The 24,755-nt window shown below is 35.4% G+C and overlaps 1 long non-coding RNA gene across 2 annotated transcripts; it reads right to left on the minus strand.

Moving 5' to 3' along the window:
- Positions 1–6,344: 6,344 nt before the first annotated feature.
- On the minus strand, positions 6,345–24,121 carry LOC110295175. 2 transcript variants are annotated; one of them, XR_002378019.1, is made up of 4 exons: positions 23,392–24,121; positions 17,040–17,151; positions 15,892–16,007; positions 6,345–6,456 (listed from the first exon to the last, which is right to left on the minus strand). It is a non-coding gene; the product is annotated as an uncharacterized LOC110295175 (long non-coding RNA). The 2 variants fall into 2 exon arrangements; XR_002378018.1 differs by having other exon boundaries at positions 6,350–6,456; positions 17,040–17,200.
- Between the last annotated feature and the right edge of the window lie 634 nt (positions 24,122–24,755).

Genomic DNA, 24,755 nt, shown 5'->3' on the forward strand with positions numbered 1-24,755 from the left:
GGACATCAAGTGCCTTTATCTGCTAAGACATCACAGAATTGCGTCAAATACATGGACTAAAGTTATAGCTAAGACAATTAATACCATGCAATGTCAAAATAAATAAAATACTAAAGATCTCAAGAAAGTGATACGATCTGATCTTTAGAGAATGGCATATTTTGACCCTGGCACTGAGGGCTAAGCAACTGCAAAGTTTTCGAGTCACGTGGCAGTACTGATGAATGCTCATCAGTTTATGTGCCTATGCTGTTGCACATTCACATGGACACATGTTCACATGTATACAAATATGTATATGTAGTTCCTTCTGAGATATATTCATAAGTGCAGATTGATTCAGAACATCCCTGTGTACTGAATACTATGTCCAACTTAGATAAGTGTTTACTTGCTAAGATACTAAACCAGTATGAACATATTCTTAATTGGAAACCTTTATTATTTTCAAAGGAATATGATAATTCAAGGTCTCTTCAGTGCACAACTCTGGCTTATATAACATCTATTCAGCTTAAATGCTGCTGTACAAAACTTAAACATATGATTGCAAACATGAAGATTTGTCCAATACTGTGATGCCATATCTAGAGCAACAAATTTTAACTAAAAAACTTGAAGGAATAATTCTTAATCAAGATTATGAAAATAATTTTTAGTTAATTATGGCATATAAATTTTAGTCATGAGCAGTGGAAGACTACATCAGGAAAATTTTATCTCAAAAATATTTTTATGTCAATAAAATATAATGCAAATCTATCTGGAGTGAAATAATAGAAGAATGAAATATATGGGAAATATTTGGTGATCCATTCATAACATCCTGGGGTTTAATCTTCCATTACAATGTGAACTCATCTTTCTTCCATTCTCAAGAAGTTATACAAAGGCAAATGCACACACACACACACACACACACACACACACATGCAAAATCTAGTACAAAGTCTGTCTGGCAGAAAATATATATATATATATATATATATATATATATATATATATATATATACTCCAGATTTCTCCTGTGGGGATTTTCTCCATGTTTTCTCACATGTATTACTAAGAATGCAAACATTGCCTATGCTCTTTCTGTCCATAAGTCCTCTCCTTTGACAACTTGTTTTTCCACTGCTTCAGTGAAGGAGTAAGCAAAGAAGCCATCTGATGGCTAATCTTTCACAGTGCCTCCAATTTAGCATTTACTATGAAGAACGGTTATCTACAAGCTCTAAGGCTGGCAGCAGAATGATTCTAGGAAAGAAAAGACTAAAACTGGGTTTAGTCCAACTTTAGTTAATCCTCACTGTCCCAAACTTCTGAAGTCTGACAACAGGTGGTTTACTTTACCCATATTTATATAAAACACAATTTAGGATAAAAGTATCCTGATGACAATTCACTCAGCCCTGAAAGTGCAACAAAGCTTAAGACATGTTCACATTGAAACTCTTTAGGAAGTACATATGGCTTCTTCCATTAAGAGGGGTGGCATTGACTCAGAAATGATGCTTGAAATATAGGTCTAGGAAGAATGTCTGAGGCAAATACAACACCTGGGGAATCAAGAGTGGCATGGCCCTGAAATAAAATAGAAGTGACTTAGGATGTTGAAAATGTACACTTGATATTTCTCCTAAGAGAGGCCCTTTGAACATGCAAACTTTATATGCCCTAGTACAGGGGAACGCCAGGGCCAAAAAAAATGGGAATGGGTGGGTAGGGAAGTAGGGGGGAGGGTATGGGGGACTTTTGGGATAGCATTGGAAATGTAATTGAGGAAAAGATGTAATAAAAAAAATAAAAAAAAAAAGAATGGCCTTTATGAACTGAGAAGTACTGCTCAAGATTTGGGAAATAAACATAATATTGGTGGGAATTGGGGGGAATCCTGGCCCTAGAGATAGCTAAAATATTACCATGTTGTAAACTACATCCTTTCTGAGCATTCATGGTGGAAGACAGATGAAGAGACAGCTTGTGTGTTTAACTTATACTATTGACTCTATTGATTATCTGAGTGCACAGGGACCTTATAACCCATACAGATGAGCATTTTTGGTGGTTTATACGTTTCACATAGATTATGTATATTTCTTAGACATTGAATAGAAAAGTGTCTCTACTCTAAACACTACCCATTGCAATATGAAGCTCATCTGCCCAAGGTAGAGAGCGGCACAACTATATGTATATAAACATAAACATTTCTCAGATATTTGACAGTATGGACATTTAGCAAAGCATCATCAACCATTCTGCAATTGGATCTATGGCATCATTTGCCAAGATTTTTACTAAGTTTTTTTATGTTTACTGTACCAAGAATGGATTCTTTCTTCTGAGACAGGCCTCAAATCTAATCAAGAGAACAATGCGTCACATGTTCACAGCTATAATCACTCTTGCTACTACTATTAACATTTACAGCTCAATAAGGCCATTAATGTCTTTTCTCTGTAGTGTCTGCACAGAACCTTCTAGCATTTTAAAAGCTAACCATCGTTTAGGTGCCTGGCCACCTCAACATTTCTCTGTGTCCTGTAAGGAAAGTGGATGATGTTTACCTCTTCTTATCTAGATATAGTGAGAAAAGAAGAGCAACAATAGTAGCCTATATTATCTGGAGTATCTCTAAGGACACTCTGACCATTAAGTAACTATTACGTAGGCACTCCATGGATAGCACTGAGACTTTCTTTTGCCTTCTTTACCATATGATATTCCAATAGTAACTTAAATATTTATTTCCCAATCATGTTCTATCTATTCTTGTCTGTCTTAGTTAGGCTTTCCATTACTGTGACAAAACACCATGATGAAAAATCAAGCTGGGGAGGAAAGGGTTTATTTGGCTATACTTCCAAATCACAATCCATGATTGAAGGAAGTCAAGATAGAAACTCAAACAGGGATGAAATCTGAGGCAAATACAACACCTGGGGAATCAAGAGTGGCATGGCCCTGAAATAAAATAGAAGTGACTTAGGATGTTGAAAATGTATTTGTGTCAGAGGCCATGGAGGGATGTTGCTTATTGGCTTGCTTCACATGGCTAACTCAGCCTTATTATAGCATCCAGAACTCACAGCCCAGGATAGTACCACCCACAGTGGGCTGGGCCTTCCTTCATTTATGACTGAGAAAGTGCCGTAAGCTGAATCTCATGGAGGCATTTCTTCACCTAAAGCTTCTTCCTGTATGATGACTGTACCTTGTGTAATGGTGGCACACAAAACCATCCAATCCAAAGGACTCCTTGTCAACTTGACATATAAACATGTTGATATTAACCTATGACCCTTCCTTTCTTACTCATCCCCAAGACCTCATATTTAAAACGTAAATAACTTGAGAAAAATCCCACCCTCTCTACAAATTCCAACACATTAATACCCTTTATAATACTCAAATCTTTTTATTATTGTTATTATTATTTAATCTTTTTTTTGTCCAGTCATTATCCCACTCGATGTCCACCCTGCGACAGTTACTCATCCCATTCCTCCTACCTCTACTCCAAGAAGATGTCCCCACTCTCGCACCCCATCAGACCTTCCCCTTCCCTAGGGTCTTATGTCTCTCAAGAATTAGGTGCTTCTTCTCTCATGGAGACATCTGTATACGTGTCAGGAACCTCTTATAAGCTTGTATAGGCTACCTGGTTGGTGGCTTAGTGTCTGAGAGATATCTGTGGTTCAGGTTAGTTGAGACTGCTGGTCTTCCTATGGGGTTGCCCTCCTTATCAGCTTTTTCCATCCTTTGCCTAATTCAAGGACAGGGGTCCTAGGCTTCTCTCCATTGGTTGAATGTAAATATCTGCATCTGGATCTCTCAGCTGCTTGTCTGGCCTCTTGAAGGTTAGCCATGCTATTCTCCTGTCTGTAAGAATACTACAGCACCAGTAATAGTGTTAGGCCTTGGAACATCCTCTTGAGCTAGATCCCAGTTTGGGACTGTAACTAGACCTTGTTTCCCTCAGTCTCTTCTCTATTTTTGTCCCTGCAGTTCTTTTGAGAGGAACAATTCTGGTTCAGAGTTTTGACTGTGAGATGGCAACCCCATCACTACGCTTGATGCCATGTCTTTCTACTGGAGGTGGACTCTACAAGTTCCCTCTCCCCATGGCTGAACATTGTATCAAGGTCCCTCCCACTGAGTCCTGATTCTCTCTAACCTCCCAGGTCTCTGGTACATATTAGAGGATCCACCAACACCTATCTCCTGAGGTTGCCTGTTTCCATACTTTCACTGGCCCTCAGGGCTTCAGTTCTGTTTCCCTTCCCCAATACCTGACCATGTTCCCTTGTTCCTTTCCCTGTCCCCTCTCCCATCCAGGTCCCTCTCTCCCTCTGCCTGCCCCCTGGATTGGTTTCTTCTCCCTCCCAAGTGGGATTGAGGCATCCTTAAAATTGAGTCTCAATTGTGAGCACCCATAAAATGCTTTCTTACTTCAAATAGAAAAAAACAGGGCAAAGTCACAATCCAATCAAAGCAAAACAAACCACTAAAAATTTAATGTCTGGAATACACTCAATGGCTCTTCGATCCAAATGTTCTTTCTACAGTTTTCCCCAAACATGGCTATAGCTGTCACAGAAATACCCAACTTCCGGTACCAAATTCTGTCTTAGTTTGAGTTTTGTTGCTATGAAGAGACATCATGACCAAGACAATTTTGTAAAGGTAATTGCAGCTGGCTTGCATATTCAGATATTTAGTCTGTTATCATTATGGTGGGAAACACGGCAATATCAAGGCAGATGGGTGCTGGAGAATGAGCTGAGAGTTCTATATCTTGATCTAAAGGTAACTGAAGAAGACTGTATTCCATACTGGGTGGAACTTGAGCATATATGGTACATAAAAGTTCCACTTCCACAGTAACACAGATCCTCTAATAAGGCCAGACATCGTCCAGGAAGGGCATATATCCTAACAATGCCACTCATTATGTATAAGCATTCAAACACTTGAGCCCCATCTATTCAAACCAACACACTGTCTTATCATATCAGATATGTTACATATAAATTTTAGTACTACAGATGCTAAGTACTTTCTCTTTGCAAATTTAAGCCTTCACTGGCCCCTTATTCTCTCTTTTACCTCATTCCACTATTCTTGAACCCATCCTTCCCAGATATTATTCTTCTCTATTTCATTTACTCTGTATTCTACTATCCACTATCCTCCTCCCCACCCCCTCAAAAAAACCCTCACCAATAGCACATTTTAAGCTCTCGTGTTTATATTAAAAAAACAAAATATTTTAAGCAAGGACTTTCTGTTTTTGTCCTTTGGGACCTGGCCTACCTCTCTCCATTTAATTTTCTCAGTTTTATATATTTAATCCAAATGTAGAAATAGACCTGCAGCATACCACCACTCTTTGGCATATAACCATTGGGTTTTCTATCTTACAACAGAAATTTTTACACAACCATGTTAGGGTCTGTTATTCTACTTTCAGTAACTTGGAAATTGAATCACCTGAGATCTCCACCAAGACAATTTGATAATGAGCATGTGGAACATATCCAGTGTTATATCACCTAGTGGATAAAAAAAAAATATACCTTGTGAAGTACAACCACTTCACGATATCAGAAAGCTACCTGTTACTGGAGAGTTGTGTGAATATAGGACACATATAACTGATTGTATTGTTGAATTTATGAGATTTTATGCATCTATTCATAATTATCTTTGATGTTGGTACGTTTAAATATTCACAATAAATCTTATGTATTTATAAATTCCATTAAAAGCTTAGCATAACATATAACTTTCCTTATGGCACAATTATAATATTCTAAATATTAAAGGAAAGGAACAGTTTTATTTTTTGCTATCCTTCAAACTATTCATCTTCATAACCAGTATATTACAATACAGCAAACAACTGTGAATATCAACAATATTTTTGCAAATATTTTGAGTTTAAGTTAGAGGTTGGAAATTATTGTCCTTTTGTGTATAAAGTCAGTCTTCTATTTCCAAGCCTCTTTAAGAATATGATGTATTAAAATCTGATAAAAACAACCTTAACAAAATGACAATGGGAATCCATTGTAAAACTTAATGCATTATAGTAACTATTTTTTACAAAACATATATGTAATCCAGGGATGATTTAGAGTATATAGGCAAATTGTATGTCAATTCAATATACAAACTGCACCATTTCTTCTAAAGGGATTGAGCAGTCCTACATTCAGTAAACCTGTAACTCTTCAGTGCTCCAGATTACCAAAAAAGTTTCCTGAGACTCAGTAAATATACTGATATGCTTTAACCCAGTTGTCTTGAGAATTCACTCATGGAAGCCAATCAAGCAATGAGGATGGCATACGAAGCTTTATTTCCTGATTTTGAAGGTTTTCCAGAACAAGCTTTCATCAGTCTTTAAAGAGGAGAATGAAGAGTTCTTCTTGAAGGTGTAAATGCCTCTGCCTGTAAGTGAACATATAATATTGTCGAAGGGTCACATACCACATCAACTTAAGACCTGTGACAAATGCCAATACATTCATTCTTGTTTAAGACACACATTTAGAGTGGTCTAACACTACAAATAATAACCATAAAATATACAGTCTTATTTTTAATTAACTCACGATAACTCTATATCTATATCTATATATTTAAATTCTTTGAATATATCATTCATTGTATTTAAAAAGTAAAGAAAATATACTCTTTTGTTATAATACTATTTTTTCCAATGAACCCAGATTCAACCTTGTATAATTATGGAACAAAATATGCTTCATGAAAACTGAAAAGATTTCATTTTTAAAGCTAAATACAAATCACTATATAGTCATACACAGTGTGAAATTCTTATAGCTATATATTATTGGTAATTTAACAAATACTTTACCATTTGACATGAGTTGAATAAAAGGAAATAATCTAGTAATTAGAATAAAAATAGACTAAAACAAACTTTTTTGGGGGTGGGAGGGGATTCAAGACAGGGTTTCTCTGTACAGCCCTGGCTGTCCTGGAACTCACTTTGTAGACCAGGCTGGCCTCAAACTCAGAAATCTGCCTGCCTCTGCCTCCCAAGTGCTGGGATTAAAGGTGTGAGCTACCAAGGCCTGGCTTTAAAACAAACTTTTAAAGAAAGGAAGACAAACTTTTGAGATTGTATTCTATTCCTCCTAGAGATTTCTTCTTATTTAGGATTATTAGCTTCCATTCAAAGAAACCTGATACTTTAACGTGATTAAAACTATTTCTTTTGATTCACCTATGTTATTAGTCTTTTCACTGTTTAAATCCATCGTGTATATTATTCCATTCTTGTGCAGTATTTTCCTTAAGTAAGCATTTCAATTGTTTTGATGGTGTGAATTTTGCTTTATTTGTATGGTACAAATCTTTGAGAAAGATACTCTCGTCAAGTGTTTCAATAGCTTTAATCACAAGTACAGTGCTTACTGGTAGGTCAACTACTTCCCCTTGCTTATATGGATAATTTCTTCGAAAATTATTAGGGACACTTCCTTGCAAAGGGCTAAATCTCTCTCTTATCAGTTGTTCTTTTCCTGTAGTTCTTTAACAAGATAAGACACCCTGTCATATCTACTGCATCTACATTATAACACCAGCTGTTGTGGGAGTTTCATAAGACATTGTTTAGGCAGCTGTGATGTGGAAATTTCATGGCTATGGGTTTACTGTCAAAATGAGAAGGCACAATCTAATGGGAAATATTTTGGTCATCTGGCTATTATAAATTTTCCAAGTCCTCTACCACAACGTTCCCTGAGACTTGGGTGCAGCAGTTATATTGTAGACACCTGACATCACCTGAGGTTATGTACCACACAGTGAGCTTTTCTTTTGATTTGTAAACAGATATAGTTCATTTTATAACAAGAACAAAAGCTACATGCAAAGAAACAAGAATTTATAATGTATTTAGTGATTGTACTAGATCAGTAAAACAGAAGTATTATGTCCTCCTCCAAGATTCATGGCTTCATGATCTACTATAGTTAGCTAGGTTTTCAGCAGCAGGTCTGATTTTTCCTACCATTTGCTCAGGCCCAGTGTTACAGTAAATAACACTGGAATAATGACCATTCTACAAATGTGAAATTTATAAAGATTATAAATAGTCACAAAAATGAAAGGAAAAAGATACTGAAAGCTTAAAAGTTTTTTAGGTTAACAAGAACTGCTTGTACAACCACTCTAGAAATCAGTTTGGTACTTCCTCAGAAAATTGAATATAGGTCTACTGGAAGATGCACCAATTCCTCTCCTGGGCATATACTCAGAAGATGTTCCAATTGATAATAAGGACACATGCTCCACTATGTTCATAGCAGCCTTATCTATAATACCCAGAAGCTGGAAAGAACCCAGATGTACCTCAACAGAGAAATGGATACAGAAAATGTGGTACATTTACACAATGCAGTACTACTCAGCTATTAAAAACAATGAATTTATGAAATTCTTGGGCAAATGGATATATCTGGAGGATATCATCCTGAGTGAGGTAACCCAATCACAAAAGATGTCATGTGGTATGCACTCACTGATAAGTGGATATTAGCCCAGAAACTTAGAATACCCAAGATAAAATTTGCAAAGCACAAGAAAATCAAGAAGAAGGAAGACCAGCATGTGGATACTTCAGTCCTCCTTAGAAGAGGGAACAAAAATACCCATGAAAGTAGTTATAGAGACAAAGTTTGGAGCTAAAACGAAAGGACAAACCATCCAGAGACTACCCCACCTGGGGATCCATTCCATAATCAGCCACCAAATGCAGACACACATGGCACTGCACATGCCAGCAAGATTTTGTTGAAAGGACCCTGATATAGCTATGCCAGTGCCTGGCAAATACAGAAGCGGATGCTCACAGTCATCTATTGGATGGAACACAGGGCCCCCAACGGAGGAGCTAGAGAAAGTACCCAAGAGCTGAAGGAGGTCTGCAACCCTATAGGTAGAACCACAACATGAAATAATCAGTATCCCCCGAGCTTGTATCTCTAGCTGCATATGTAGCAGAAGATGGCCTAATCCGCCATCATTGGGAAGAGAGGCCCCTTGGTCTTGCAAACTTTATATGTCCCAGTACAGGGGAATGCCAGGGCCAAGAAGTGGGAGTGGGTAGGTAGGGGAGCAGGGCAAGGGGGAGGGTATAAGGGACTTTCGGGATAGCATTTGAAATGTAAATGAAGAAAATATCTAATAAAAATTTGAAAAACAAACAAACAAACAAAAGAAATGAAGGAAGTTCACTGTAATGTTTGGTAAAGTAAGGTGTAGCCTGTTTTAGTAATTTCTAGTATGCTGCCTAATGCATCCCTGGAACCTGGAGAGAGCTCAATAGAAGACAGTCCCTGAGGACCTTAAGCTCTACTCCTATTGATATGGCATCAAGCAAGCATGATCTGCAAAACAACTAAAACACACACACACACACAAGCACACACAAATAAAAGTAGGGTGATTTTCTATTCTACAAATATTACATATTCTGAACTATATGATGTGAATGAATGTTGGTTTAGTTAGTCATACACATTAATTTTCTTTACAAACAAGAAAGCTTTCTGGGAAATGTACTGTTAATTTATTTTTTCAGTATGTATTTACCTAAATATTATAGATAGATGATAGATAGATAGATAGATAGATAGATAGATAGATAGATAGATAGATAGATAGATAGATAGATAATACACAGATCCATCCTCTTAACACAATTCAGGGACTGAGGTAACCCATGTACACATTAAACTTCCTTTAACTGACTTTTTCCAGTTTAACTATAAGGAGTGAAATGTTACATACTAATCAAAGAGTAAAGTGTGATTTGCAATTCAGACTCGGGATTCCACAGTAATAAGAAGCAGAGAGAGAAAGAAAAGCAGAGAAAAAGAGGAAAAAGAAAATTTGGTAGATATAAAAGTCAAGAAACAGAGAAAAAGAGGGAAGGATGGATAATATTGAGATCGATCAAATTACAACACCTATTAGTAATTTGTGCTGTGGACTATGTAGAAAGATTAGCAGTTTCCCCTTTAAGGTGGCACACTAGAAAAGTAATTTGGCTCTGCATGCAATCTTTTTACAAAACTTCAATGCAAGTTGGAACTAGGAATATAAGATCCCATGGGAGAAATGAAAGAAAAGGTTAAGAATGAGGGCTGTGTCTAACAACTGACAAATGCTAACTGGTAATGTGCTTCTAGCAGAGTAGTGCTATTGCCTTTTCATTTTATTTCTCCATAATACTGTTTTGATTATTTGATTTTCTCGTGACAAGGACTCTATATTAATGATAAAAGTGCATTTCATGAACCAAAATGATTTAAACATAGCTTTCAGAGTAACTCTTCCCAAAATGTGCCCCTGGGATTTCAACTTTTCCTGACTCAAGATATTTCTCTTCAAGGTATAAAACCACTTTCAAGTGTAATAGTAAAGTAAACAGTCTTATAATGTGTTGATTGAACCTGCATGGATTGTTATTCATTAAATGACAAAATCTAAGTAAGGAAAAAACTCTCATTATTTTAAAGAGATGTGCCCCAGGGCATCCACATTTAGTTTCAAGTAATGAAGGGTTTCAGAAAGCTTTTCAATTCTGCCAAATCATTACATGCATATATTACTCATTGAAAACAGAATATGTAGAAATGACACGTAATTAGTATTTATTAAATGTGTTTTACTTCTAGCTAATATCTTCTAAGGACTTCTGAGTAATTCGACGAATTATTTCTCTAAGAACAGAGACAGGGCAACTACACTCACATTGCTATAGTATTTACTAATTCACAGTTGGCAGTTTAAAGTTCTCAACTTGATCTCAAAAAGAGTTGACTCTGCTAGACTCTGTTAAATCCTGTTACCAGTGAAGAGAAATAAATGGCCTTTCCAGAAAAACAAAAAACAAAAACAAACTGGCCTGTGATACAAACAAAAATCAAAATGCATGCTTCAGATTAACACATATTAAACATTATTCAGATTAATTTGCATTCATGACTTAAGCCCCACATAAAGAACAGAAAACAAGATGTTTCCTGAATTTCTGCAATCCTAAGGAAAATCATTTATAAATGGGTGAGTGCATACAAGTACTTAACAGATAATTTGGTAAAAGTTTTCTAAGTGCCCTCAACATTTCTATGCTTTTTCTCTTGACTAAAGAATCTATATTTATACAGCTGCATCTTTTTCATTAGCTGCTCTTATTTTCTTGTGGTCTTGGTGCTTCCGGCTGCAGAATGGATCAATCTTTCTTCAACTTAGAAAATTACTCAAAATGGACTTGATTCTTTCAACCTTTCTACTTGAAATGTCAGTAAAGCTTGCATGACCAGGGCAGAATGTACCTTTCGTTGAGTCCATGCCACTTGAGTACCTTATTTTGTGTTTCTTAATAGAGGAAAATTACCAGTGACTGACCTGAGTGCTTTAGAAATAAAAACTCAACTTGGGATTCAAGTGGCTTCACCTCTCTTATTAATGCCCTTCAGAAATTAGAGCAGAAATCTCTTGAACTTTCAGAAATGGTGCAGTCATTGGTTACTTCTGTGGTTTAGAGACCAAGTAAAAGACATGTAAAATTGAATTTATATTTTACTTAAAATAAGTGGGAAATTAACATGTCATGTTAGGAATATTGTAAACTTCTCAATATGCTTCATGGCAATAACATTTTCATTAAATACATTTTAGGAAACAAAAATGTCATTAGCCTTTTTATGATATTTTCCCAATGCATTTTCTTCTTTGTTTCAATAAGCCGAGTTGGTATATCCATCCAATTGTCTTACATTTGAGCAGATGAAGAAAACAAGTAATTAATATACTCCATATACAAATATGAGCACACCCCATTTTACTTCAGATTTTGAGGGCTTTGTGGTTTTGAAAAAAATTTAACATGGTCCCATATGAGACCTTGAATAAAATGACAATTTATTCCATTCTAAAACATTAGAAAGTTCAATAAAATATTCTACTAGCTTATAATAAATACTCAAGTTTTAACCTTACATTAGCCCAGAATTTAGAATCTTTCATACAATATTCTGAATTTCAAATATGTTTATTTATAAAGTGAAACTTTTAAGTATTCATCAAGAATTAATTAGATGGTTATTCAGGGTAATTAAGAAAAACTTGTGTTTGTAGGAAGCAGAGCCTGCTTCATTGATTTATAAGAAAGGATCTCAGTATTAATATTGAAAATAAAATGGTCACCAAAGGTTCATGTGCTAAGGTTCAGCTCTCATCTGATGGTGGTATTTTTCAATGTTTCTGGAAGTTTACAGGATAGGAGCTTTTGAGTAAAGGCAGTTCACTTGGTGAAGGTCCTTGAAACTAATGCTACAATTTTTCTTTCTCTGCTTCTAGTCTGCTAGTAGATGAGAACCTCTTCTTCCCCCTTTCAACTTTGACTTTCTGGAACTTTCCACAGTGTAAGGCAAGTAGTGGCATTAGAAATAATAGATATCAACAAAAAGTGATATACTTTCACATTCTGGGGTTTGGCCAATAATTACATTTTATAATTTATTTTCCATATGCATTCAATTCCAAAGACTGATAATAGTTTACTTTTAAATATATGTGACAAATTCTAAGAATAGTATACAATTAATAAATGGAAAAAATGAAAAAAATCAGTTCAATATCAACTCTTTTATTGATTCCAAATATGTGTCTCTTCTCTCTAAAAAAATAATACAACAAATACTCTTTCAGTTTTTTGGAACAATTTGTTTTATTGAGAACAAGGTGCAGCTTCTGGGATTCTTATTTAAGCTTTAAACATCAGAAAATAATGAGAAATGTTGCAGGTAAAAAAATTGTGAAAATAATATAAAATGTAAGTTAAGTGGAAAATATAGTCAAAATTTGACTATGTATAACATGAACTCACTGAAGAATTTGAAGTGTGTATAAACTAGCTGAAATTCACAATGACTGTTTTACTTGAAATATACTTTCTTAGATTAAAATACTCAATTCCTACTTAGTATATTTTTTAAAATAATTTATCAGTTTGTTGAGAATTCCATACAATGTACTAACATTATAATTACCCACAAATCCTCTCCTAACCTTCCATCTAGAGGCACTCCCTACTGCACAACTTATTGCCCCATTTTTTCATTAATTTAATAACCCATCAACTCCAATTTGTTCTGTTCATAAACTCCTAGATGTGAGATTTCTGCTGACACAATTATGTCAATATCACCTATGCTATAGTCATTGGAATAAGGGGATCTTAATTTGAAAATGCTCCCAAACATATTGACATGTGAGCAAGCCTGAGGTATATTTTATTAATTAAAAAGTTATGTGTGTTATGCATGTTCCAGAAGTGTTGGTGCTACCCTTGGGTGAGCAATTGTGTTACAAGAAGTTAGGCTGAGAAAATCATGAGAGGTAAGCCAGTAAGCCTTACTCAATCTTCAACTTTTAGATAAGTTTCTTACCTTGAAATCCTGGACTGTTTTCTTTCATTAGTGGACTATAAAATAGAAGTGGATGTGGTCATGAACCTGGATGTGGAAGCCCAAGTGGAAGAAGTAGAAGAGCAGCAATCCTTTCCTCTGTCAGTTGCTATTGGTCACAGTATTTTATCAAGGCAAAAGGAAGTTAACAAAGATAAGACCCACCTACTGGAACTTGCTCATCCTATTAAGAGCTGCACCCTTAAGAAAACCGACTCTCCTTTTCCCAGAATCTATCAACTGTTTAAAACATTTTGTTGGTGATAAGTTCACAAACTTCCCACTGAGGCTAAAATTTTGACTGGGTCATCGTTATGTAAATCTTGTGCATGAAACCACATCTGAGTATAGTGGTCCTGTCAAGGTCTGGATATAGGATCTTGCTACAGTCTTTCCTAACTCTGACTCTTAACATCATTCTTACTTCTCTACTCTAATGCTCTTGGGGGAACTATAATAAAATGCATAAGATTCATTTGTGACTGGGAAGGTATACTCTGAACTTTCTTTAGCTGTATGTTTCTGTGATAACCAGTGCTCACTGCACAAGCTTTCTAGAAAAGCCAATATTCATGAACATTAAATAAAAACTTCCTGAGATAATCCTTTACTTCATTTCAAGTTATATTAGGGAGACATGGAAGTAAAATCATCATTACTACTGACACAAACATAGAAACATTTATCAACAAAATGGAATAAAGTATTCAGACATAAAATTCTATTAGCACCCAAGGTTTGACAAAGGTGCCGAAAACATTAGAGAAAAGACATCATCCTTAACAAATGGATATAAATGTATAGATAAGGCTATTTGCTCCTTTACCATTCTCACCCGTACAAATTAAGTCCCAGTTGTTCAATTTTTTTAAGGCAATATCTGAACATTGCAGTAGAAAGAGTAGAGAGAATATTTTAGAACTTAGGTTCAGATAAGGACATTTTGTAAAGGACTCTAGTGGCCCACCAGGGAAAGTTGAATTCCACAACGTTAAATAGATTCTGTACTGTGAAAGAAAATGTATATTGGTTAAGGAGGCGGCCTAGAGAATGGAAAAACGTGTTTTTATCAGGTTATTCATTTGATAGTATAATGATACTTAGGAAGTATAAGGAACTCAAAAACTAAAATTAAACACCAGAAAAAAAAAATGTGATGAAAAAAATTGAGTTAATAGAGAGTTTAAAGAAGAAATACAAATAGCAAAGACATATTTTTTAAAGTGATAAAATTATTAGCTTTCAGGGAAATGCAAATTAAAACTACTTTCCAAATGCACATTACTTGAGTGAGAATGTCATGTTTCTCCACTCAGAATGGCTAAGATTAAAAAAAAACAAAGGAAGCCAAATACAGATAAGCATGTGGGATTCAAGGAACTCTCATACCCATCATGGGAGTGCAAACCCCTAAAGCCATTATAGAAATAATTGTGGCAGTTTCTCAGAGCACTAAATATAGATCTTAAACATGACTTAACCTTAGCACTCCTTAACCTACATCTAGAGGACTCTACTTCCTCCTACATCAATGTCTGCTCATCTATGTATGTGTCTGACCTACTTAAAATATCTAGGCAATTAATATAGCTTTGAAGTCTCTCAGGTGATAAACGTTGACTGAAAATACGGTATCTCTGTACGATAAAATTCTGTCTAACTATAAACAAACAAACAAACAATGAATAAGTGAATAGAGCTGGTTAGAAAATACCATACTGACTGAGTAGCCCAGATCCAAAACAACAAGTACTATATGTTCTTATATAGGATTTGAGCACCAAATGTTTAGATTTTGTGCTTAATTTGTGAAACAAAGGAAATTAAATTAAAAGTGGTCCATTTTAGATGAAGGGATAAAAAGATCTTAATGAAGGAGGATAATAAACATGGATACTATGTAGAGGAATTAGAAATAATTGTACAGGTAGTGTAAGTTGAGAAGAAAGATGGGGTTGTAGAGCTAACGGTGGTTTAGGGATGAGTAACTAAGGATAACTGCTTGAAAATGCCAAATGAAAATCTTCTTAAACACACACACACACACACACACACACAAACACACACTGGTTTTACTGAACATACACTTCCCTTGCGATTTGTTCCTTTCATCCTTCAAAAAGCAATAATTTGGAAAAAAAATTCCCAAAGTCAGGCATAGAACTACTACCTTCAGAAAGTTGGTCACAAGTATCACACAGCCCCCGATGGTAATATCGGGTAATGATGTTACTTTTAGCTATGACCCAGAACTTGAAAGGAAATATCTATTGCTGAAGACATTACAAAACTTTGTCACAGGTGGTAAGAATATCAAATCAGTACTGACCAGAAATATCTTTCATTTTTGAGGAGGCAAGGTCATTAACTTACTTACCAAACAATGTACCTTGAAATTGCAATGATGATTGCTGTGTTACAGTAAAACCACAGGTACAACACGGCAGCATGATGATTATTTCAGGATGATTATTGATGGATTGAAAGTCTCCTCTTTAAAAGAAAAGACACATACCTATAATTTTGCAATATGCACACAATGTTTAACCTTTAAAGTAGCAGCAGTAAAATAATTTTTAATAAAAATCAATTTATCCTCCAAATAAAAGATATTTAAAATATAGAAAGGAGGAAAGATAAAATAAACCATTTTCAGTTAGAGTTTGTATATGATCTGAATTTAGCCATAAATAAATGATGAAGTAGAATGTGCTTTGTAAAATTAGAAGCCTAATGATCTGGATTTATGACTTCATAATTACACTGTGTGCCACTCACTATGAGGATTTGAGTTAAATCTCCAGAAAATGTGTAATATAAATCACACATAAGAGCAAAATCAGATGATTACAGTGCTGGCAAAGTAGGGACACAGGGATCCTTGGAAACAATCTCACCACATTGATGAGCTCCAGATTCAGTAAGCAAACCTGTCTCATAAAATAAGGAGGGAGAAAAATTAAATGGAGAGAACGTCACATATTGTGAAGTTCTGGATTTCACCTGAGCACACATTCAGGTTCATAGAGGGAAAAATTCACAAACACACACACACACACACACACACACAAGCTTGTAAATATTACAGTATACAAAATATCAGTAAACATGAAAAAAGGATTTATACTACATCTTAGTTATGAAAAATAAGACAATCCTTAATATTACATTTAAATTTTCTCCATAGATTATTACTTTGCAAATTTACCAGACCTAGTTATATACACTAGCCTAAATAATAATACAATATCAGAGGTAAATATTTTTATTTTGGTAATTGTACTGTGATTGTATAATAAATAAAATTTTCTTGATTTCATAAAATACAAAGTGAGGAGAGATGTTGTGCCTGCTGAGACTCAGAAAAAATAACTGTACGTACAAACCAAATAGTTACACAAAGAGATTACACAAAAGATAAACAATAGTACAAAACATATCACTTTCTTTAAAATTACATGTAATACATGTGGTATCTTGAATATCCTTACAAAATTTCATTAAGTATGAATTTGTTATACTGACCATTTCAAGTGTCAATTGACTGGCATCAGGGATGTCTGTGTAGCTGCTTAAACAATATTTCTGCTTGTAAAATTATTTGGGGAATGTGACACCATTTGAAATCTGTAGATTCCTGAAAACACAAGATTTGCCTGAGTAAATGTAGACAGGCATCATCCCTTCTGTTGAGATGCAGAAAAGAACAGGGAGAGAAAGAAAGATCATTTTCTTTATGGCTGCCATTACATTCTTCTTTGTTCTTATGAATGAGAACTATGCTTTGTAAAATTTAAGAGCATGGGAGAAATTTTATTTTGGAAATAATATGCATATAAATGTGTTAAAATGCATATATCATAACGTCTTTATACTTATATAGGTATATATTCTACTCTTCAGCTCTTCTGGAAACTTCTTACACACACACATATACATATATATGTATATACATGTATATATATACATACATATAGATATACACACACATATATATCCATTTCTTACACATTAAATTAGGAACCACGTGTTTCAGATTTCTCCTCCTGAAAGATCTATCTCAACCAATCTTAGGAGAAGTAATATTTTCTAATTCAATAAAACTTTCCATAGAAAAGTTTTGTAGACCACATGAAGCTCAAGAAGAAGAACAAAGTGTAGGTACTCTGACCCTTCTTAGAAGGGGAATCAAAATACCCATGGAAGGAGATACAGAGTGTGGAGCAGAAACTGAAGGAAAGGCTATCCAGAGGCTGTCCCACCAAACCCAGACATTATTGTGGATGACTGACACTGTTTACTGACAGGAGCTGATATAGTTATTTCCTGAGAGGCTCTGACAGCGCCTGACAAATGCAGAAGTAGATGCTAACAGCTATCCATTGAAGTGAGCACAGGGTTCCCATTGGAGAAGCTAAAGAAAAGACCCAATGATCTAAAGGGGATTGCAGCCCCATAGGAGGAACAACATGAACTAAGCAGTACCCCCAGAGTCCCCCAGAGGGACTAAACCACCAACCAAAGAGTAGACATGGAGGGACCCATGGCTCCAGCCACATATGTAGCAGACCTTTTGGGACATAAATGAGAGGAGATATCCTTGGTTCTGTGAAGGCTTGATGAGGAATGCCAGCACAGGGAAGTGGGAGTGGATGGGTTAGTGAGCAGGGGGAGCTGGGATGGAACGGGGGGTTTCAGAGGGGAAAGGAGAAAAGGAGATAATATTTGAAATGTAAATAAAGAAAATACCTAATAAAATAAGAAAAAATAAAAATAAAATAAAATAAAATAGTTTATTTGGAAAAAAAATTGGTAGAGAAACTGATGTTGGCCCGACAGTAAAATTATAAACTTATATTAATATCAAATGAATTTAATATAACAATCCCACTGAGATTAGAAACTCCTTTTAATAATTAAATAATAATAATAATAATAATATTATACATGTTTTGCCTAATTAGCCACATAATGTATGTTTTTCTACCATTTTGCTAAGTGTTTTACATTGTCCTGGAATAATTGGCTTGTGTTGATTTTTTTTTCAAATTCTCATTGTATTGAAGTAGCTCATTTAAGGATTATCATTCTAAAAGTAAATTATATGGAACATATTGTGAATATTTTTTTTGAAAAATCAAATTTACTTGCTCATTGTTTATCTGTTTTGCCACCTACCTTGTCTTCAGGGTCCTTGAGTGTGTTTTTTGTGTGCACATGTGTTTTCTTATATTCTGTTTTGGTATTTGGAGACTTGCTTTATGAATGCAGGCTAAAGAATACTTAGAAGACAAACACATTATTTTTCTCAATATTTCTCCTCAAGCTGGGTTGAGTTTATGTGAAATTACAATTGTTGACATTAATTAGTAATTTTAAAAGAAAAAAAATATCTAGACAGCTTCTACCCTTGAGGGGGGAATTAGATAAATGAATACATCAACCATAGAATAATTGATATACTTGTTGTAGTCTTCAATTTGCTGGTACAGAATTAATTAAAATAATAGACAGCAAATGAATACATGCCATTGCGTAATGCTTGCTTGTTACCATATGCCTTTCTGTTTGTTTGCTTTAAATTATAGACATTTAGAGCTTAAAATTGGTTCCTTTTGGATAAGCAATAAATTTTTTCTTATTGAAACTTAGGAAATAAAACATATTTCAAGAGCTCTAATGCCACTAGAACTTATCCTTTCAATTGGGCATACATTTACTTGTTTTAAAGTGGTTATTTTCTTGTAATATGAGAATAACTAAATACAAGGTTCACAGTTAGGACTGAGGATAAACAACAACAACAAAAAGATAATCCCTATATTAATTTAAACTGTTTTATTAACTTTTGAAAAGTTAAAACATTATAATTTGATTATTTTCTCCATCTTTTATAACTTCTCCCAGATCCACACCTCCATTCCACTCCCACCAACTCTGTCTTATTTCTTTAAAGTTCATAGAGTACAGTCTCTATTGTCCATATACTCCCATTGTGTGTTGGGATTCAGTGGAGCAGGAATCATAGCTTTAAAGAAAACTAATTTTTCTTCTCACAGACACTATCAATTGTTAGAATCTCTTCAGTTAACAGTAGAACTCCCTGCCTATACTTGCCCACCTGCTGAGTTTTTGTCTGAATTGATCTTGTATATGCAGTCATAAGAACTATGAGTTCGCATGTGCCACTGCCCCATAGTGTTCTGAAACCAGTTTCAGCTGTAGTCTTGGTGGTATTGTGATGAACCTAATTACCTTTCATTACACTCATCCTCATTCTCTGACCCATATATTCCTTACACACACACAAACACACAGACACACACAGAGACACAGACCCACACACACATACACACACACACACACACACACAGACACACACACTTCCATGCTTAGAAAACTTTGGGGAGTGTGGATATGATACAGATGTTCTTTATAACATGGACTGTTTTTATTGTTTGAATATTAATCAGTTATGGGTCTCTTATTAATCACCATGAATGGCAAAGAGAAGCTTCTCCTACATGGTGTGAAAGAGGCTCTGTGAGACTAATGATAAGTCATTACTTTGTATCTTGTCTATTTATTGTAATGTAATACTAGAATTTTTTTTCTAGGACCTATGACCTATATAGTCACAGATTCTTGAACTCAATAGTGGTACCATCTTATGAAATAGAGCTTAAATTCTATCAGAAAGTTGTTGATTTCTGCCATTATATTTGTGTTGTATTGATCCACTGGGAAGAATCTCTTTTGGTGGGCTTGTTATTGTAACTCACAAGGAAAATAGCTGGGTAAATTTATGACTGTGTTACTTCCCCAGTAACAAGCTTAGCACCTTCTAGGGGAATAACCTAAGCAGTACAGATGAAGATTCTAGGTGAGTACCAACATTACTTTTCATCGTCTGTGATTTTATATATGTTGTATCTTCAGCATAGAGATCTTATTGTCATGCTCTGTATGGTAACAAAAGCAAGAAATAGTCATGTATGAAGAGAGTGTCTGTGACAACATATTAGCTAATAAAAATAATCCAGCAGTAGTGCTAACACACTTCTGGTACTGGTTTTGTTAGCTTGTGTTGTCAAATAGGGGTGTTACTGCTCCAATACAGTTTCAATTCTTTTTAGGTCTGTTTAAGCTTGTTTATAGAATTTTTCCTTAATGGTGTGTTTTCATGTGCATCTTTCTGGTCTTTAGGAATAGTTTTTCCTTCTTGCTTTCCCTCCCTCCCTTCTCCTTTTACTCCTGCCTCACTACATCTATCTATTCCTGCTTTATCAGTCTATTATATATTATGTTCTCTCTACTTTGCCTTGAGGCCCCATCAAATGACCCCCTTATTAATTTACTTACCACTTTGGGGATCAAGTTGAATAAATGAAAATCAGCATCCATTAAGTATCTATTCCTCACCTACTCTGTTGTGAATGATTTCAAACCTTAAAATTACTTTGCATAATATTTTCCTTCAAGATCAGCATTTTGTAAACTCCGTTAGAAGCAGGGGCTAATATCCAATGAATTAAAAACAAAACAGAACATCCTTGAATGACAAGTTTAACTAATAAAGGAAAACATGGGGTAGAACATGCTAGAATACCACTGAGAGTAGCATGGTAGAAGTAAAGGGGCCACATAAAACCAGTTCCCTAATGCTTATTTTATTTATTTCCTTTTATATTGTTCCTGTACTTCAATATTTTCAAGGTAAATAGCCTGTCCAATTTTAAGCAGTTTTGTCTACTTGAAGAGTTCTCTTCATCCCATAATCAGCTTCCAAACGCTGACACCATTGCATACACTAGTAAGATTTTGCTGAAAGGACCCAGATATAGCTGTCTCTTGTGAGACTATGCCAGGTCCCAGCAAACACAGAAGTGGATGCTCACAGTCAGCTATTGGATGTATCACAGGGCCCCCAATGGAGGAGATAGAGAAAGTATCCAAGGAGCTAAAGGGATCTGCAACCCTATAGGTGGAACAACATTATGAACTAACCAGTACCCCGGAGCTCTTGTCTCTAGCTGCATATGTATCAAAAGATGGCCTGGATGGCCATCAATTGAAAGAGAGGCCCATTGTACATGCAAACTTTATATACCCCAGTACAGGGGAACGCCAGGGCCAAAAAAAATGGGAATGGGTGGGTAGGGAAGTGGGGATAGGGTATGGGGGACTTTTGGGATAGCATTGGAAATGTTATTGTGGAAAATACGTAATAAAAATATTTAAAAAAAAAAGTTCTCTTCAGAAACAACAATAGTGAAGTACATTGAAATCTTTGTAAAGAGCCTGTCCATTAACCCTCAATATTCTAGAAGTGAGGAAGATAATGCAAAATAATTGCTTATTAGGATCTCATTATTTATGTCAACTTATTTTGTTTCAAAATCTGACTATTGGTTGTCATCTCAGTTTTGTTCAATATCCATCATTTATGTAGGTTGAGGGTCCTGAATTTAAAGAGGCACACCCACATCCCTAACCCAGAAGCCATCTCCAGTTGATGACTATTTACAAAATGAATGAATGAATAAATGAATGAATATTAAGTTTTCTTCAAGTGAGTTTCACTGGAAATACAATCCACTCCTAAAGGTAGGACCAATACTTTGCAGTAGATGTCTTTAGAGGTTTTTGTATCATAATATACATCCAGGGCTGTCTTTGTTCTTTTTTGGAAGCTTACAGATTCTGTGGATATAAATGTATGGCTTCTGAGTTTGGGGTTATATAGGACTTCTGTGTATGCAAATATATGTGCGTTTTGTCTATTTGTATTTCTGGTGCTTGTTCTTTGTTTTGTCCTATTTTGATTAGTTTCTTTTTGTTTTATTTTATTTTATTTAATCTTATTTTTATTCTTGTTATTCCTTAGATGCCTGTTAGTTTTCTAACTAGATATAGAAAGGGAGCAGGTCTGGAAGAGAGGGAAGTAGGAGGAACAGGTAGGAGTAGGAAGAGGGGAAATTTACTCAGAATAATTCAATATATATTGTATGAAAAAAATTCAATTAAAAAAAAAAGATTTGTGTCAAAATTTAACACTCGATGATGAGCCATAATTTGTTTGTCTGTGTACACAACTGGTAACTCTGTGTGTGTGTGTGTGTGTGTGTATATCCCTCTGTGTGTATAAGTATGTGTGTATATGTTGTGCTGTAATGTTATTTTTTTTATGGTTTTTGTGTGTTTGTGTGTGTTGGGTGGGTGTGGATGGAGTGAAGAACAAGGATCATTTTGGATAGTAATTTATTTTTAGGGATTAGTTTACAAGCTGGCCAGGTTAACAGATCCAAGGGTCTTTATTGGAACCATAAAGACAATTTCAGCTCAAGTGATATAAGAGTATCGGCAGAATTAGTTTTCAAAGACTTGTACTGGTAATATGTGAGTATAACCATGGTTGATATTCTTAATAATTGATTACTAATGGTGATCCACATTTTTTAAAAATACCTTCATAATTATGTGGAGACAGGTGTTTTAAAAATGGGGCATCACACCCTATACAAGTTGCCATATTGTGAGAAGGCAACCACTTAAATAAAGTAAGTTGGCTAGGTTGAAAGTGCTGGGTATAAATTCCCTTCCACTGTATTGGTCTATAGTCAAGTAAGAGAGCTGTCAGATACTATCAAGGTAATAATGGCATTATTACACCCTTGGAAATATGCATCTTATTGGTCATTATGGTAGAGCATAGGCTTTACAGTTAGACAGTGTTATTATTGCTTCATGTTTACATGCCATTTTTTTAAACCTGTGAGAGCTAGTCCTCAGGGTAGAGGCTTCCAGGTCAGTTCCAGTTGAATTCTCCTAACTACAGTGTTTGAAATATGTGCTGTCTTCAGCAGTAGGGACTTACCTTCAAGTTCTTGGGGGAAGACAAGGGCAATAGCAGGTAAGGTTATGAATCCTAGAGGAGAACCTATTAGTTCTACTTTTCTATACCATTATAATTTATTTTTTTCCCACATCTTGAATGTTTTATTTCAACTGCCAACTGGCACACAACTTGTTGGCTCTAGATGCGATCTCAAAGGTCTTTTCTTTTCTCCACATTTAATTCTAAAACTGCTGTAGCTTGTTCTAAGTTTCTAACCCAGGCTTCACATTTTCTCGATCCACAGGAGGTCACTTGGAATGGTTTCATATCCCAACGTTTTTTGTTTTGGCTATGGTGGGTTTTATTTTTTGAATTATTTGTCTTGTGAGAACATAAAAATATTGTTGGTCTTACAGTTCTCTTATAGTTTCTTGCGCAGGCAGGTGGCAACTGAAAGGCGTTTCTTCCTGGTTTCTTCCTAAGTGTTTTATCGTCTTTCACTAGTTTGTCTTTGTTATTCTTCCTGACTGTTAGGTGACTGGAGTACTCCATTTCTCTTTGTCTGTTGGTATCTGGGCCTGGCTGTTCAGATGTTTCGGCTGGCAGTTGATTGTTGGCATTCTCTGGTATGCAGGCTTCTTCCTTCGGGTTTAACTCTTCCAGGGATCTGCTCCAGTTACCTGTCCTCTGCAAATTGCCCCCCATGACTAGAGTAGGACACCACCATCCAATTTGGTGTGGCTGACAAGTAGCTCCCACCACCACCACCAGCAGCCAGTAACAGCAATAGAATGGCTTATACATCATAAAGCATGTCTCCTCCTGACACCTCTGCAGAGGCTGAGGGGGGAATTCTGGGGAGGAAAGGAATAAAGAAGTCGGATAAAGAGGTTGTTTCTTCAATACTACTTGTACATCCATTCCAAAATGATTTACTTTTCCTTCTGTTCTCTATGATTAAATATCTGTAGTCAAATGGCAACAAGAAAGTAATTTCTTCAAGTCACTACCATAGGTGTTGCCCTACCGCCCTTTCATTGGTTCAGTCTCCATCCTCTTTTTTTTCCTTCTTACTGGGAAAAGAAATTTATTCTTCACTTTTCTTGAAAATAGATTACTTTCTCATGAAACATACTGATTATCGTCTCCCCTCCTTCTGCTTCTCCCTGTTCCTCCCAACATTTCTTCTGAATCCATTCCCTTTCTGTCTCTCATTTGAATTGATATCAACCAAACATGGACAAAATTAAATATAAGATTAAGCAAAAACTATCAATCAAACATTAGACAAGGCAACCCATCTGGAGGAAAAGAGCTCCAAAACAGGCACAACAATCAGAGACCCACTCATTAGCACAGTCAAGGGGCCCATAAAAACACTGAACTAATAGCTATAATATATA

This window comes from Mus caroli, chromosome 5 (assembly GCF_900094665.2).
Source record: "Mus caroli chromosome 5, CAROLI_EIJ_v1.1, whole genome shotgun sequence".
Lineage (NCBI taxonomy): Eukaryota > Metazoa > Chordata > Mammalia > Rodentia > Muridae > Mus > Mus caroli.